This window comes from Polypterus senegalus, chromosome 11, assembly GCF_016835505.1.
Source record: "Polypterus senegalus isolate Bchr_013 chromosome 11, ASM1683550v1, whole genome shotgun sequence".
Classification (NCBI taxonomy): Eukaryota; Metazoa; Chordata; class Cladistia; order Polypteriformes; family Polypteridae; genus Polypterus; species Polypterus senegalus.
Window position 1 is genome coordinate 159,338,704 of NC_053164.1, and position 14,293 is coordinate 159,352,996.

The following is a 14,293-nucleotide window of genomic DNA, read 5'->3' on the forward strand; positions in this document are numbered from 1 at the left end:
AAGGGAAATAAGCTTACAGCACTTGGGGTTCCCAGGCCGGCTCCCATCCACGTATACTGGCAGAGCCAGTGCGTGTTTAACTTCCGAGTTCAGATGAGTTCAAGCGAATTCTCACAGGTGTTGCCGTAAGCGAAAGTTGCGTTCTTTCATTTAAAAAAATACTGAAGATCGGGGGAGCTCGCTTGCAATGGAAAGCATGAAGATGCATTTCCCAGCCATACACTGGTGCCCAGGCTGACTTCGCTTGTAATGGAAAAAAAGCTTACAGCACTCAAGGTTCCCAGGCAGTCTCCCATCCACGTATAATGGCAGAGCGCATGCGTGTTAAACTTCCGAAATGGGACGCTTTCACACTGGTATAGCAGTAAGCAAGAGCCAAGCTACTTCTTGCTGGTTAAATACTAAAGATCGGGTTGTGCTTCCAATAGAAAGGATAAAGATGCAGTTCCAAGCCATACACTGATAGTCATGTTGAGTGCAACAGTAATAGAAAAAAGCTTACAGCACTCGGAGTTCCCAGGCGGTCTCCCATCGAAGTACTGGCAGAGCGCATGCGTGTTTAACTTCCGAGATCAAATGAGATCGGGAGTTTTAACACTTTTATGGCAGTAAGCGAGAGCCGCGCTACTTCTTGCGGGTCAAATACTGATGCTATTGAGTGGCTCTTCCAATGGAAATGATTAAGATGTGTTTCCCAGCCATACACAGAAGCCCAGGTTGACTTTGCTTTTAAGGTAAATAAGCTTGCAGCACTCGGGGTTCACAGGCCATCTCCCATCCACATATACTGGCAGAGCCAGTGCGTGTTTAACTTCCGAGTTCAGATGAGTTCAAGCGAATTCTCACAGGTGTTGCCGTAAGCGAAAGCTGCGTTCCTTCGTGCTTTTTAAATCCTGAAGATCGGGGGAGCCCGCTTTCAATGGAAAGCATGAAGATGCATTTCCCAGCCGTACACTGATGCCCAGGTTGACTTGGCTTGTAATGGAAAAAAAGCTTATTACCCATTAGGGAACTGAGCATTTCATCATTTAGAACTTTTGTTACAACAGTATAATGTCGGTGTACTGAGTTATATTTGAAGGTAACTTGATTTCACAATAGTGCGTTTAAAGCAATGAAAATCCCTTGCAGTATATAACAAGTGTTACAGCTTGTTTAGCACAAGGAAACTGTTCAAAACCCTACATTCCTCTTAGAATCCTCCATTTTACATAGGAAACAAGTGATTTAAACACATTTGAAGTTAAGGATCATTGAGTAACACTCAGCTTCAGTTTAGCCCAACGCATTTCAATTGGGAAAACAAGTGAATTTGAGATAACAACAACAACATTTATTTATATAGCACATTATTCATACAAACAGTAGCTCAAAGTGCTTTACATAATAAAGAATAGAAAAATAAAAGACACAATAAGAAAACAAAATAAGTCAACATTAATTAACACAGAATAAGAGTAAGGTCCAATGGCCAGGGGGGACAGTAAAACCAAAAAAAAAACTCCAGACGGCTGGAGAAAAACATAAAATCTGTAGAGATTCCAGACCATTAGACCGCCCAGTCCCCTCTGGGCATTCTACCTAACATAAATGAAACAGTCCTCTTTGGATTTAGGGTTCTCACGGAAGGACTTGATGATGATGGTCATGTAGACTTTTGCCTTTTTAATTTATCCATCATTGTTGGAGCATCATGAAGCTTTGAGTAGGTGGAGGTGGCGCAGGCCACCACCACAAAGAAACCGGAAAAAGAAACAGATGAGAGAGTAGGGGTCAGTACGGATTTTTGAGCCACCATGAATAGTTATTATGAAGAATTGAACATACAGAGTATCAGGATTGTTAAATTAAGTTAAATTGAAGTTATAAAAAGGCCATGTTAAAGTAATATGTTTTCAGCAGTGTTTTAAAGTGCTCTACTGTACTAGCCTGACAAATTCCTATTGGCAGGCTATTCCAGATTTTAGGTGCATAGCAGCAGAAGGCCGCCTCACCACTTCTTTTAAGCTTTGTTCTTGGAATTCTAAGAAGACACTCATTTGAAAATCTAAGGTTATGATTTGGAATATAAGGTGTCAGACATTCCGATATATAAGATGGTGCAAGATTATTTAAGGCTTTATAAACCATAAGCAGAATTTTAAAGTCAATCCTGAATGACACAGGTAACCAGTGTAGCGAAATTAAAACTGGAGAAGTGTGTTCAGATTTTCTTTTCCTAGTTAGGATTCTAGCAGCTGCATTCTGCACTAGTTGCAAACGATTTGTCTTTTTTGGGTAGTCCTGAGAGGAGTGCGTTACAGTAATCTAGTCGTCTGAAAACATACTGTATGCGTGAACTAATTTCTCAGCATCTTTCAAAGATATAAGAGGTCTAACTTTTGCTATGTTTCTTAGGTGAAATAATGCTGTCCTAGTGATCTGATTAATATACGATTTAAAATTCAGATTACAGTCAAAAATTACCCCTAAGCTTTTTACCTCCGTCTTGACTTTTAATCCTAATGTATCCAGTTTATTTTTAATAGCCTCATTGTATCCATTACTGCCAATCACTAAGATTTCATTTTTCTCTTTATTTAACTTGAGAAAGTTACTATTCATCCATTCTGATACATTCTGAGATATTGAAGTATACTTTGAAAAACACTTAGGATACCATCCAAATAATTCTTACCCATTAGGTAACTGAGCATTTCATCATTTAGAACTGTTGTTACAACAGCATTATGACGGTGTACCAAGTTATATTTAAAGGTAACTTGATTTCACAATAGCGTGTTTCAAGCACTGAAATGCAGTTTTAATATATTACAAGAGTTACAACTAGTTTGGCACAAGGAAACTGTTCAAAACAGTACATTTCTGTTAGAATCCTCCATTTCACATATGATAGAAGTGGTTTAAAACACATTTTAAGTTAAGGATCATTGAGTAACACTCAGCTTCAGTTTAGCCCAATGCATTTCAATGGGGAAAACAAGTAATTTTGAGATTCTGAAGTGCACTTTGAAAAACACTTATGAAACAATCCAAACAGTTCTTACCCATTAGAGAAATGAGCATTTCATCATTTAGAACTGTTGTTACAACAGTATAATGACGGTGCACTGAGTTATATTTGAAGGTAACTTGATGCATAGTTATATGCATGTGGCAACTGTCAAAATGTCAATCAAATTTGATGGATGACCGGAAGTTCCGCCCCTTTCCTCTGAAGTAATTAATGTGACCTTTCTTTGAACTCGCCCCCATACCCCTTCCTGTTTTTTCCTCAGGAAACAGCAAAGATCCGATTGCAGGATGTCTGGTCCTTCCTTGAACCCGCTCCCACCCATCCTGCTTTTTCCGCAGGAAACGGTTAAGATCCATTTGAAGGATGTCTGTCCCTTCTTTAAAACCTGCCCCCACTCACCTGTTTGTCCCAGGCCCATGAAACTGTCAAGAGCAGACTTGATGGATGGGTGCCCCCTCTTTGACCCAGCCCCCCTCTTCCGAAGACAAGTTGAGGCATGTCCGGGCAAGTTTCTATCCAGACCCTGCCGTCCACCCTTCTGAAAGTGCTGTATAAAAAAGCGGTGCATCTTTGGTTCTAAAGACTGTGTAGAAAAATGGAATCTATGACCAATGCCCCAGTGAAGAGTAGGTTCCGCAGGGTCTATTTGAAGGATCGTTTGAGAAGGGTTAAAAAATGTTTGGTGCCGGAGTTTCTTGAAGATGAAGCGGCAGACGAGGATCGGGCTAAGTTGCGCAAAACACAGTTGTACGCCACGCCCATCCCTTTTACCATAAATACTCAGCCTGTTAGTCAGCAGGCCCAAAAAAAAAGAGAACCATTTAAGAATTTGTTGAAACTTTTAAAGATCCCCAGCATGTCAACCACTACAGACTCTGAAATGACAGGGTGCGGTGTAACAACCTCAGGGCTCCTGCCAGAGGATCCAAAGCTTGAGGCTTCATGGCCTGAATCTTACCATTTCTATAACTCAGTCCGGATGGACGTCCCTCAAGGACACCGAGAAATTGACCTCTGGTATCTTAAGATACGACCCGATTACAGTCTCTGGACAAGAGACCTTGAGCCAGACAGTGGATTCTGTTCTCCAGGTCCGGGGTGGTCTTCCCCGGTCTCCGTTGATGATGATCAGACGGATAACCAATCCCCGCTAATGGTGCTCAGACGGATAACACAATCTCCGCTGGTGCTCAGCCGGGGACCTCTCACCTAGCTCCAGGACAGCCATGGGTGAACAGACAAGTTCCGCAGGAACAGATGTCTTTCGAACGGTCTGAGACAGATGTCGATTGCCCGGATGGTGTGCTGCCTGAAACCTGGAAAAAGGCCCAGCAACTTGTTAAAGGGCTAATGACGTCTCTGCTAGATATTATTGTCTACTATGATCTGAAAAAAGAATGTCAAGGCTGCAAGATAGATCATCCCAGCCAGAGAAGACATACCTGCCTCTTTGAACCTGATAACACCTTTCAGAAGATTATGAAGATTTTCCACAAGTCTTGGCTGAAAGGACTGGCTATGAAAATTCTAGGGTATTTTAATATTCTACTGCTGAATCACAAAATATACGCAGCAGTGGGTGAGTTTGAAAATACCATCTCTATTTATGACACTGTAATGCAGTCATTTTTTGAAATGGATGAATACTCCTACTGTGTAACCCGCCGTGTGGCAAATGAGTTTTGTAAGCGTAATATTAATCATGAGGGTTATATGAATGTGTGGACTAAACATGACCTGGAATTTAATGATATGATAGAACTCATGGGTCTTTCTGAACCTGAAGCAGTCTGAGCAAAGCAGAATCCTAAATGAATGTTTTCTATATGTTTAAGTGTTGTCAGTGTCTGTTTTATCACCAGCGATGGAGCAGGTCTTGGAATAAACATATTATAGCCCAGAGAATGCTTTGGGGGGTAAAGAATCCTTGAAAAGAGCTCTCTTGCATGTGGGTCACCATATTGGGGACCAAGAGTTGGCCGACTGGTTATCGGGGCAATACACCTACATGATACATAAGCTGACCAGAATTCGTTTTAAAAGGAATAAAGTGTATGTTTCCAATATAGACTGGCAATGGCAGATCGATCTGGTAGATATGACAGACCTGGCCGAGTATAACCAAGGTTACAAGTATCTGATGACTTGTATAGATATTCTTTCTAAATATGCCTGGGTCAGGGTACTGAAAAACAAAACGGGTAAAGAAGTAACGAGGGCCTTTCGAGAAATTTTGGAGGAAGGTAGAGTTCCCGTCAAACTACAGACCGATAGCAGTAAAGAGTTTCTCAATTGGGAATTTCAAAGCCTGCTCAATAAACACGGGATTAAACATTTTACCACCGCTAGTGAATTAAAGGCTTTGGTGGTGGAGAGGTTCAATCGAACTCTGAAGACCAAAATGTGGCGTTATTTCAGCTCCTTGCGGGCGTTACAGGACTTGGTGAAATCCTATAATCTCAGCTATCACCGAGGGATAAAAATGGCCCCTGCCGAAGTGAATAGTTCCAATTCTTGGAAAGTCTTTAAAACCTTATACGTTCTAACTAAAACCCAAAGAAACCCACAATATAAGTTCAAAGGAGATACGGTGAGAGTGTCGAAAACCTGGAATCCTTTTACCAAAGGATACGAACAAACCTTTTCAGACGAGGTATTAACCATTTCTGAATTAGTCCCGAGGGATCCGCAGGTCTACAAACTCAAAGATTACGACGGTGAAGAGATTATAGGTTCCTTTTACGACGCGGAGTTACAAAATATTTGTGGTACGGCCGTCTTCAGGATTGAAAAGATTCTGGCGAAAAAAAATATTCATAGAAAAAAGCATATTTTGGTGAAATGGCTCGGATGGTCCGAAAAGTTTAACAGTTGGATCCCTGAAAGCAACGCGCAAGACGTTAAATACTGAGAAGCAAACATTAGTATTTAATTTATGGGTGCTTACAATGGAGAGAAAAAGCTTTTACGTCGTTCTTCCCAGCAATTCTTCCCGAGATGTTTTCCCTAACAATACCATCGCCGAGTTTACTATCAAATTAGCCGCACCCATCGAACTACAGGGTCCCTGGGAAGTAGGTTTGGCCGAAATCCAGTATCCTCACACCTGGAACACCCTAGACAAACCAGATAACGATTTTATTTTGATGTCTCTGTGATTAACCAGGTTTTATACTATACCTGCAGGCTATTACTCTAGCGTCGAGAAAGTGACCTCTAAGATGAATGAAGCGGTGTCGAAAGAACCCAAAGCCATCAAGCTGATACCTGAAAACACCATGAGATTCCGCTACAACCCTCTGGAGCAAAGATTCTACGTCGTAAACACCGCGAAGAATGAAACTCTTCATGTCACGGGGCAGTTGGGGAGAATTCTAGGAACCCATTCGGACATGACCATAGGCCTGGTGAATGAGGCTCCTTACCCCGCGGATATCAGAGCGGGGTTTTATACCTTGTATGTCTACAGCGACATTGTGTCACACCAAAGAGTCGGAGACAGCTACGTCCCTCTCTTGAGATGCGTACATAATGAGGATGAGATGAATAAGATTACCACAATCACCACAAGCCGCACTACGCTCCAGTCAGCAAGACTCAGTTTAATACTTTGACCATTGAAATAAAAACGGATCAGAACAAACCGGTTCCATTTCAGTTTGGCAAGGTCATAGTCAAGTTACATTTCAGACCCTCTAAGAGGTGCTTGCATGACTAATACAGAGATGAGATCTTACCTGGACCCTAGCCCTTACGTGCATTATTACGAAGCCCAAGCGGGTAGAGGGCTCCCCGGTTTCTCCGGGGCTCCCATGATGTACGGTTCTGGGATCGGAGGACTATTCCGAGGTATGTTTTGAAGAGCTCTGCCTCTCTTGAAAAGAGGCTTCGAAATTGTCAAACCACACATTAAATCAGCAGCCAAGAATATCGTCAAAGACGTTGTGGTGGGGCCCATGTCCGGAGCTATGACTCGAGGAAGCGAAGAAAATCAATGGTGGTTGGGGCTGATAGTAATAAGGAAAACTACACGCAAGAGACCTCCCGGTTCACGCGCCGGCCCCATACTCAAAAAGACACGCCGTTCAGCTTTTACATCATTTTCTTCTCTCAGCCACAAGGATAAGTCCCGCACCCGCAGAAAAAAGTAAATCGAAAAACATTTTTTAACTCAAAATGCCTTTCGTTCATTGAATGTCTCAAGAGTGTGTGAAATCCGAACTGGACTTGTTTACGGTACCCTATAACCAGACTAGCGTAGAAAAAAGCATCTGCGTTGAGGTACCCCCTCTCTCAGCTCTATCTGAAGTCGCGCTGCTAGAGGTTTTGATTACTGGGAACGGTGAAGACTACTTGGATCTGAATAACACGCTTCTACACATCCAATGCAAAATCGTCAATGCCGACGGAACTAATCCGCCACCCGTGGCCAGGGTAACCTTTGTTAATTATCTGATAGCCGCTTTATTTTCACAAGTGGACGTGACCCTCGGAGACCATTTAATATCACAGAGTTCCAGCCTCTACCCGTACAGGGCCCTTTTTGAGGAACTGTTAAATTACAGCAATGAAACTCTCAAGTTCCAATTTGCTTCAGGTCTTTTTTACAAAGACACGGCCAACGAACATGAAAACACCGCCTTGGATGGTCCGAATGATGGATTCAAAAAAAGAAACAGTTACACAGCACAGGGTAAAACAGTTGAACTCCTCGGACCTATTCATTCCGACCTATTTTTTCAAGAAAAATTAATTCTAAACGGAGTGGACGTCAGAATAAAAATGGTTCGGAGCAAAAATGAATTCTGTCTGATGTCCGGAGATGCCGAGCGTTCCAAAGTAAACATTTTATCCGCCTCTGTTTTTGTTAAGAAAGTTAAAGTTTCGGCGGCGGTGAAATTAGGGCACGCCCACGCTCTCACAACTTCCAACGCCAAGTACCCCGTGGAAAGAGTGAATATGAAAGTTCTCAGTATGTCGGCAGGGATACGTGTGAGCAATCAAGAGAACTTGTTCTTGTGGCAGTTGCCCAAGTACGTGGTCATAGGCATGGTGGATAATGAGGCCTTTTGTGGGGATTACGCCAGAAATCCCTTCAATTTCAAGCATAACCAGTTGGAATTCCTGGCCTTGTATTTGGACGGAGAGCAGATTAGCCAAACCCTTTCAACCCAATTTTGCTAATGACAACACAGCTCGAGAATATTACAACCTCGTGTTGGCATCCGGAAAACATTTGAAAGACCAGCCTCTAGCCATTAGCCACTCTGACTTCTCCCAGGGATACACCCTGTTTGCCTTTGATTTGACGCCTGATCAAGAATGCGGAGACCATTTCTTCTTGGTGAAAACAGGGAACATGAGATGTGAAATGCACTTTCGACAGCCTCTACCCCATACCGTGAATCTAATAGTGTACGCCGTCTTTGACAACATTATTGAAATAAACCAGAGAAGAAACATCCTATATGATTACTAACAAAGCATGAACACCCTGCAGATCTTGTAACTTATGTCCGGTAATCCGTACACAGAAAATCAGTTTTACGGAGTTTTGGCTTGCAACGAACTGCCTGAAAAAATATTTACGGAGCTCCTGGCCATGATAATCGTCAACACTCACCGTCAAAATCAACCCGGAGAGCACTGGCTGGTGATACATCTCAGAGAAGACGGAACTGGAGAACTTTTTGACTCCTATGGAGCCCTGCCAGACTTTATCTATTTTCCTGAGGAAATATACAGCTTTTTAAACAGAAACTGTAAAGAAATTATTCACCATAACTGTCAGCTTCAAAGCTGGTTTTCCAGCGTCTGCGGACAGCATTGTATTTTTTTCCTGCATCACAGAGGAAAAGGACGTTCTTATCAAGAGATCATGAACCTGTATTTTAATGAGGTCACCAAGAACGATGAAATGGTTCAAAATTTTGTCAGTACCTTGTCTCAGAACACTTCTAGAGTATTCCAGGAGCACCCCTGTATGCAAAGTTCTATGACCTGTAATTATCTTAATAAAGAATAGACATTCTGTATAATCAAATGTAATATTTTATTAAACAAAAATATATTTACAATTCAATAAGGAATCCATTCATTCTTTTTGCGAGATTTGGTTTTCTTGCCAACAGGTGTATCGGAAGCAGCAGAGGGCGATGCAGCGGCAGTGATAGAGGCAGCGGACCCCTCTGGGGCAGAAGGTTTGAAGCTCTCTAGAAGTTCTCTCGTGTCGGCGCTTGGCACGGCGGAGGCCGGAATGTTCAAACCGGTCAGGGCCTTAACAAATTCTTTCCAACCCTGAGGCCTACGATAGGACGGGATGTTGTGCCGGGCGTTCAAGTTCCGCATTAGATCGACCATATTCGTTCCGGGTAACGGTTCTCCACGAAGCACAAACTCTCCCAAGCCATTCCAGTAGGTTGTATTAGGGTTATACGCCATTTTCTGTAAAATAATTTCAGTGTATTTTTTTGATTTATCCGGCACACTTTTCAAAATCTTGTCGTACACATGGTTTTCGGGGACACTAGGAGTCTCTTTGAGAACTCCTGCGGTTCCTCCTTGCTCTCGGCAGGTAGCAATAGCTTCAGAGGACCAGTTTCTTTATCCGCTTTTTTGATAAAGGTCAAGTATCTTTGCAAGACGTTCGTATAAAGTTTAACTTTTGTTTCGGTGGTCAAGTCACTACATTCGAGTATGAATTTCATTTGTTTATCCAGTTCACTTTCCGTAGCACTTAAAAGGTCGGTGGAAGCAGAGTCCCTCCCAAGAGTTTATTGTTGAGGGACCAGGTACATCTTGTGCGTGTATTCCACATTTATAGTCTCGAACCTATTAAACTAGTAATGAAAGGAATAACGGCGCTTAATAAGGCTCTGAGAAACCCTCCTTTCTGATTTAAAAGGGTTTTTTTCTTTTTAACGGTAAGTTTATTAGCACCGAGTTTTTTAACAGCGCAACGATGTTTCTTCAGCAACTTGAACTTTCTAGACGTCAGGGGGACGCGGCCTTTTAAAGTATTGACAGCTATTTCTGACAGAGCGTAAATTAAATCGTCCGGAGCCTCGCTCAGAAACACTTTTCTTTGACGACAGGAGGCCCTATGTAGGGTCTTGAGCAGAGGGAAATTTCTTTTTATTCTGCACGACATGCCGGCTCTTTGTCAAATACTTGGAAAATGGAACGTCTTTATCTTTTCACGACGTACACCGCAGGCCATTCAGGAGGAAAAAAAACGTAAACGAAATTTGGCAGGTGTATGGGCTTTCAGATCCACCAACAGATAACCCGTAAGGTTGTTTTGTAGCGTCCTCAAAGTCCTCCAAGAAAAATGTAATTTTTTAAATGTGTACATTTGACGCGCTAAATTGGTAATTTGCAGTTATCTCGAGGATTTTTAAAGAGGGTAATGTAAATGGCATTCAGGTTTATCGTTCTACTTTTCTTGCATTGAAAAAATACATTTTGGACCAGGTAAATGATGGACACATTCCTGTGGTGAGTATATTTTGTGAAGGCTCTCTCTATCTCTTTGCTATGACTCGCCTGTTCCATCAAATTGTCGACGATCACAAAGTTAACACGATCAGGCGGAAGTAGTTCATCGTCGCTTAAGGAGATGGGTAACCCCTCCAAAAATTTGATTTTGGAAATTGGGCTAGCAGCTCATCGTACAGAGGCTGCCAGCAGCTGTAAAACCAGACTATATTGTCTGGGCGAAGAGAAAGCACATGGTCCGCGTGCTCCAAGAGCTTTTTCACAAAATGCAATTTGCCTGAAAAAGAGGGCCCCGAGACTATTTTCGAGAACGGATGCTAAAGTCTAACATCAAAACCCTCTTTAGTATCCATAGGGGAGAGTGGTGAAATCAGGCAATAGAACCCTTTTGTTGTACACCACTCTGAATCTTTTTCTGAGTGGACGACTTTGCAACGTCAGGTTCTTTTTGTTCCTATGAATCTGTGAGCCTTTGTGAGACCGTGTTCTACAAAACTATGCACTAGATCCATTAAAGAGTACAGGTTTACCGCTTGAGCCGTTTCGTGATTGAGAGTAATGCCCTTTACCTTCATGCAGACCTTGCCTTTGTACGTTCTGTACTCGTACGTTTTCGGACCCCCAGAAACAAACTCCTCTATGAAGTCGTCAGGATCTAGTTCGCTGGTGAGTTCCCCTAAATAGTCCCCGAGCGGCGGGGTGTACTGCCCGGGCGAGGCTGTGAAGATAACGGAGTCTGTATCATGATACAGAACCCTGGGCCCTAAACGCTCCAGCAAATCGTACAATTCTAGGCGGGCATAGGCCGATGTGAAAGCGGCGATCACCACATTGACTGGTAGAACGTATCGGTCATCAGTATACCTCCACTGCACTTGAGCGATTTCATCGCTGACAAAACCAAAATAGGACACCCTATACACGTCTGAGAACAGGTAATCGAAGAATTCTTGGGTGTGTTCAACAAACATCGTGGTCAGTTGGTTAGGTTTTTGACCGAATTTTCCCCAAAGAGAATTCAGAAATAACTTGGAAATTTGTCTCTTAGTGGGGTTGGAGGCTCCAATAATACACCTTCTTTTAAGAAATAGTCATCAACATAACGCCGACGGGATGCCTCGTCCTGGGCCCACGAGGGCCAACCTGAGGCCTCCTGTTTGCCTTTCAGATGAACTTTAATGTAATTGGAAAATAAATCGGCGGTGCTCTGTTCGTAGTGCCATATCGCATGTATTTTTAAGACTCTGTATCCTTTATCTAAGGCTTTTAGTATTTCAACGCTGCACCAGGGCCCATTAAAGACCTTTCCCAATCATTGTGCCGGTAGTTGTTTGGGTTTCTGCACACGTACGGCACAGAGTGAACATCAATTTACCGCAAATTCTTAAAGGGAGAACCGGAAAATACATTGCGAGGGGCTAGCATGGTGATTTTAACGAGCCCGAAGTAATGTTTAAGATCTGCAAACGTCTCAAAAACCAAGGTCGGATCACCGATCGGTTAGGTTTTTGTTTTGTTGACGTAAGGGTACAGACTTGTAAAAGCATAATAATGCATTTGCTCGTCGCCTTGAACCTTATGATATAATTTGATAGCGTTGGTGCGCCCTCCATACAGGGCGTCACGGGGATGATAGGTCTGGGAAACTCAAAGCGCTTTAAGAAATCCTGAAGCTCTGAATCCTCTTTTTTCATGTGTTCGCATTGATGTTCCCAAAGAACTCTAAAAGTCAGATTAAATTTTTCACGCAATATCTTCAGTTTGTCATCAAACGTTTTAAACAAATCGGCAAAAGGCACACCCGTGAGAGGATGTGTAGCTTGCCCTTCGTGGCAATCTGGGCAGCCGTGATAAAAACAACCGGAAAACTCAAAGGCCGTAGGGACACCCTGAACTTCAGCGTAGCCGTCTAAATAAAAGGAACCCATCTTTACTTCACCGTGATTCAGGGCATGTTGAATGTTTATTTTTTCCTTGTCGGAAAGAAACATCAACAATTGAATAGAGGCATTAGAATAAGCTCTGTGAGTGCTTTTGTAATGATCGCTCTGAATTACTCCGATCGCATTATCAGGCATGCCATTTTGTCTGTACATGGATAGGCAGAGAGAAGCTAACGTCATACACTGAAAAGGATCAATATTACCGATCCTGAGCACTTTCTCTCTAAATTTCATGCATGCTGTTCTCAAAATAACCACGTCGTTTCTACAGTAGAAAGCCATTTCTAGTCTAAAGTTGAAGGTACCGCTTTTAATCAAATCGTACCAAGACACAAATTCCTCTCTTTCCTGGCTCATCATGTATAGAATGCCGAAATATTTAGGTTCGGGATACGGTTTGATGTAATTTTGATTTTCAACGGTGTTAAAGAAATGGGGAAAGTACCCTTTTTGAGACTGGAATCCCAGGGCTTTAGGCATACTGCTCAATTTCATGGGTAAGAAGCTCAACGAGTCGATAAATCTCAACTCGTAATCTTCTATAAAACACATTAGTTTACATCCCTGAGCTGTAACAATTGGAGTTTGCCCACTCTCGACGAGATATTTCTTCAGAAAATAACCGTCATACTCCTTAGAATTGTGAGCTATGAATGTGTACTCTTGGTATTTCGGACGTCGATATCTGTGCAAGAACTTTGCGACACAGTCCTGCCCGGCCAGACTCCATGATTTACCATTCCAATGCATGCAGTGGGTGTAATTGGGAATGTGTATTCCGTCATCTTGGCGGCACTCAAAATCATAGAAAACGTACTTTTCGTGGGTCGGTCTTTGCGGTAAGCTTTGAATAAAACACTGATGATTTTCATCCAATTCTTTTGTGACAGCTCTAGAAATGCGACAATGTTTGGGTCGACACTTGTGAAGTTTTGAATCGGCTTTCGAGCTGTATCTCCATTTGCAGAGGGGACAGACTTTATGGACGTCGCAGATAATTTCAGAACTGAGCGTCTTTTCATTGAATTTGCACGTTTTGTGTAGTTTGAAACAAAACCTTGATCAGCAGAAACGATGGCAATCAGCACATCGAAAAGCCTCCCCATCAACCCTTTGACAGTCTGTAGATAAACAGATGTCACAGTGTTGCTCACAACGATGACGTGACGGATTAGAATACCCTGTGTAGCAGAAATCGCAGATGTAGGAAAAACCCAGAAAACCTTTTAGATTCAAAATTCTGTAATAATGTTCATCATGCAAAAACAGGAAAGCCGTCTTTGTTTTTCAGGCACGGGACGCTTCAAATTTTAATTGAGCGTTAGCGTTCGGTTCCCGGTGCCAGATGACAATTTTAATTCCCATTAACCTCTCAAACTTTTCAATATCTGAAAATTTTACTTTCTGATCCGTTGATAATCCGACCCTGACGTGCAATCGACGAGCCTCTTGTTCACACAATTTCTGATTGTTTCCGAACCTAACGTTTAATACAGCCAGCAAACCCCTGGCAAAACAGCATTGATCATCCGGGTTGAAAGAGATCCATAGATGTTTACGTTTCTTTTGAACGATTACATTGTTGAAAAGGGTACAGGCTTTACACCTAGAACCCCCGCCACCAGATGGAGCCCTCACAACCTGAACAATTAGCGTCAGACTGGAATCAGCTAAAATAGTAGCGTGACTCTGGAGAAGTGATTCAATTTGATTAAAAAAATCCTCCACAGAAAGCATACCCGCAGGGGTTAGGGAAAAAACACCAGGGATGAGAGAATCGGCACATAATTCTAACTGTACTAGATCCTTAGGATTCAAAATGCTCGTAAAGCTCTCT

At 42.5% G+C, this 14,293-nt stretch overlaps 1 pseudogene; it reads right to left on the bottom strand.

The window, feature by feature from the left end:
• Positions 1-495: 495 nt before the first annotated feature.
• Positions 496-614, bottom strand: LOC120539875 (annotated as a pseudogene).
• Positions 615-14,293: the final 13,679 nt, after the last annotated feature.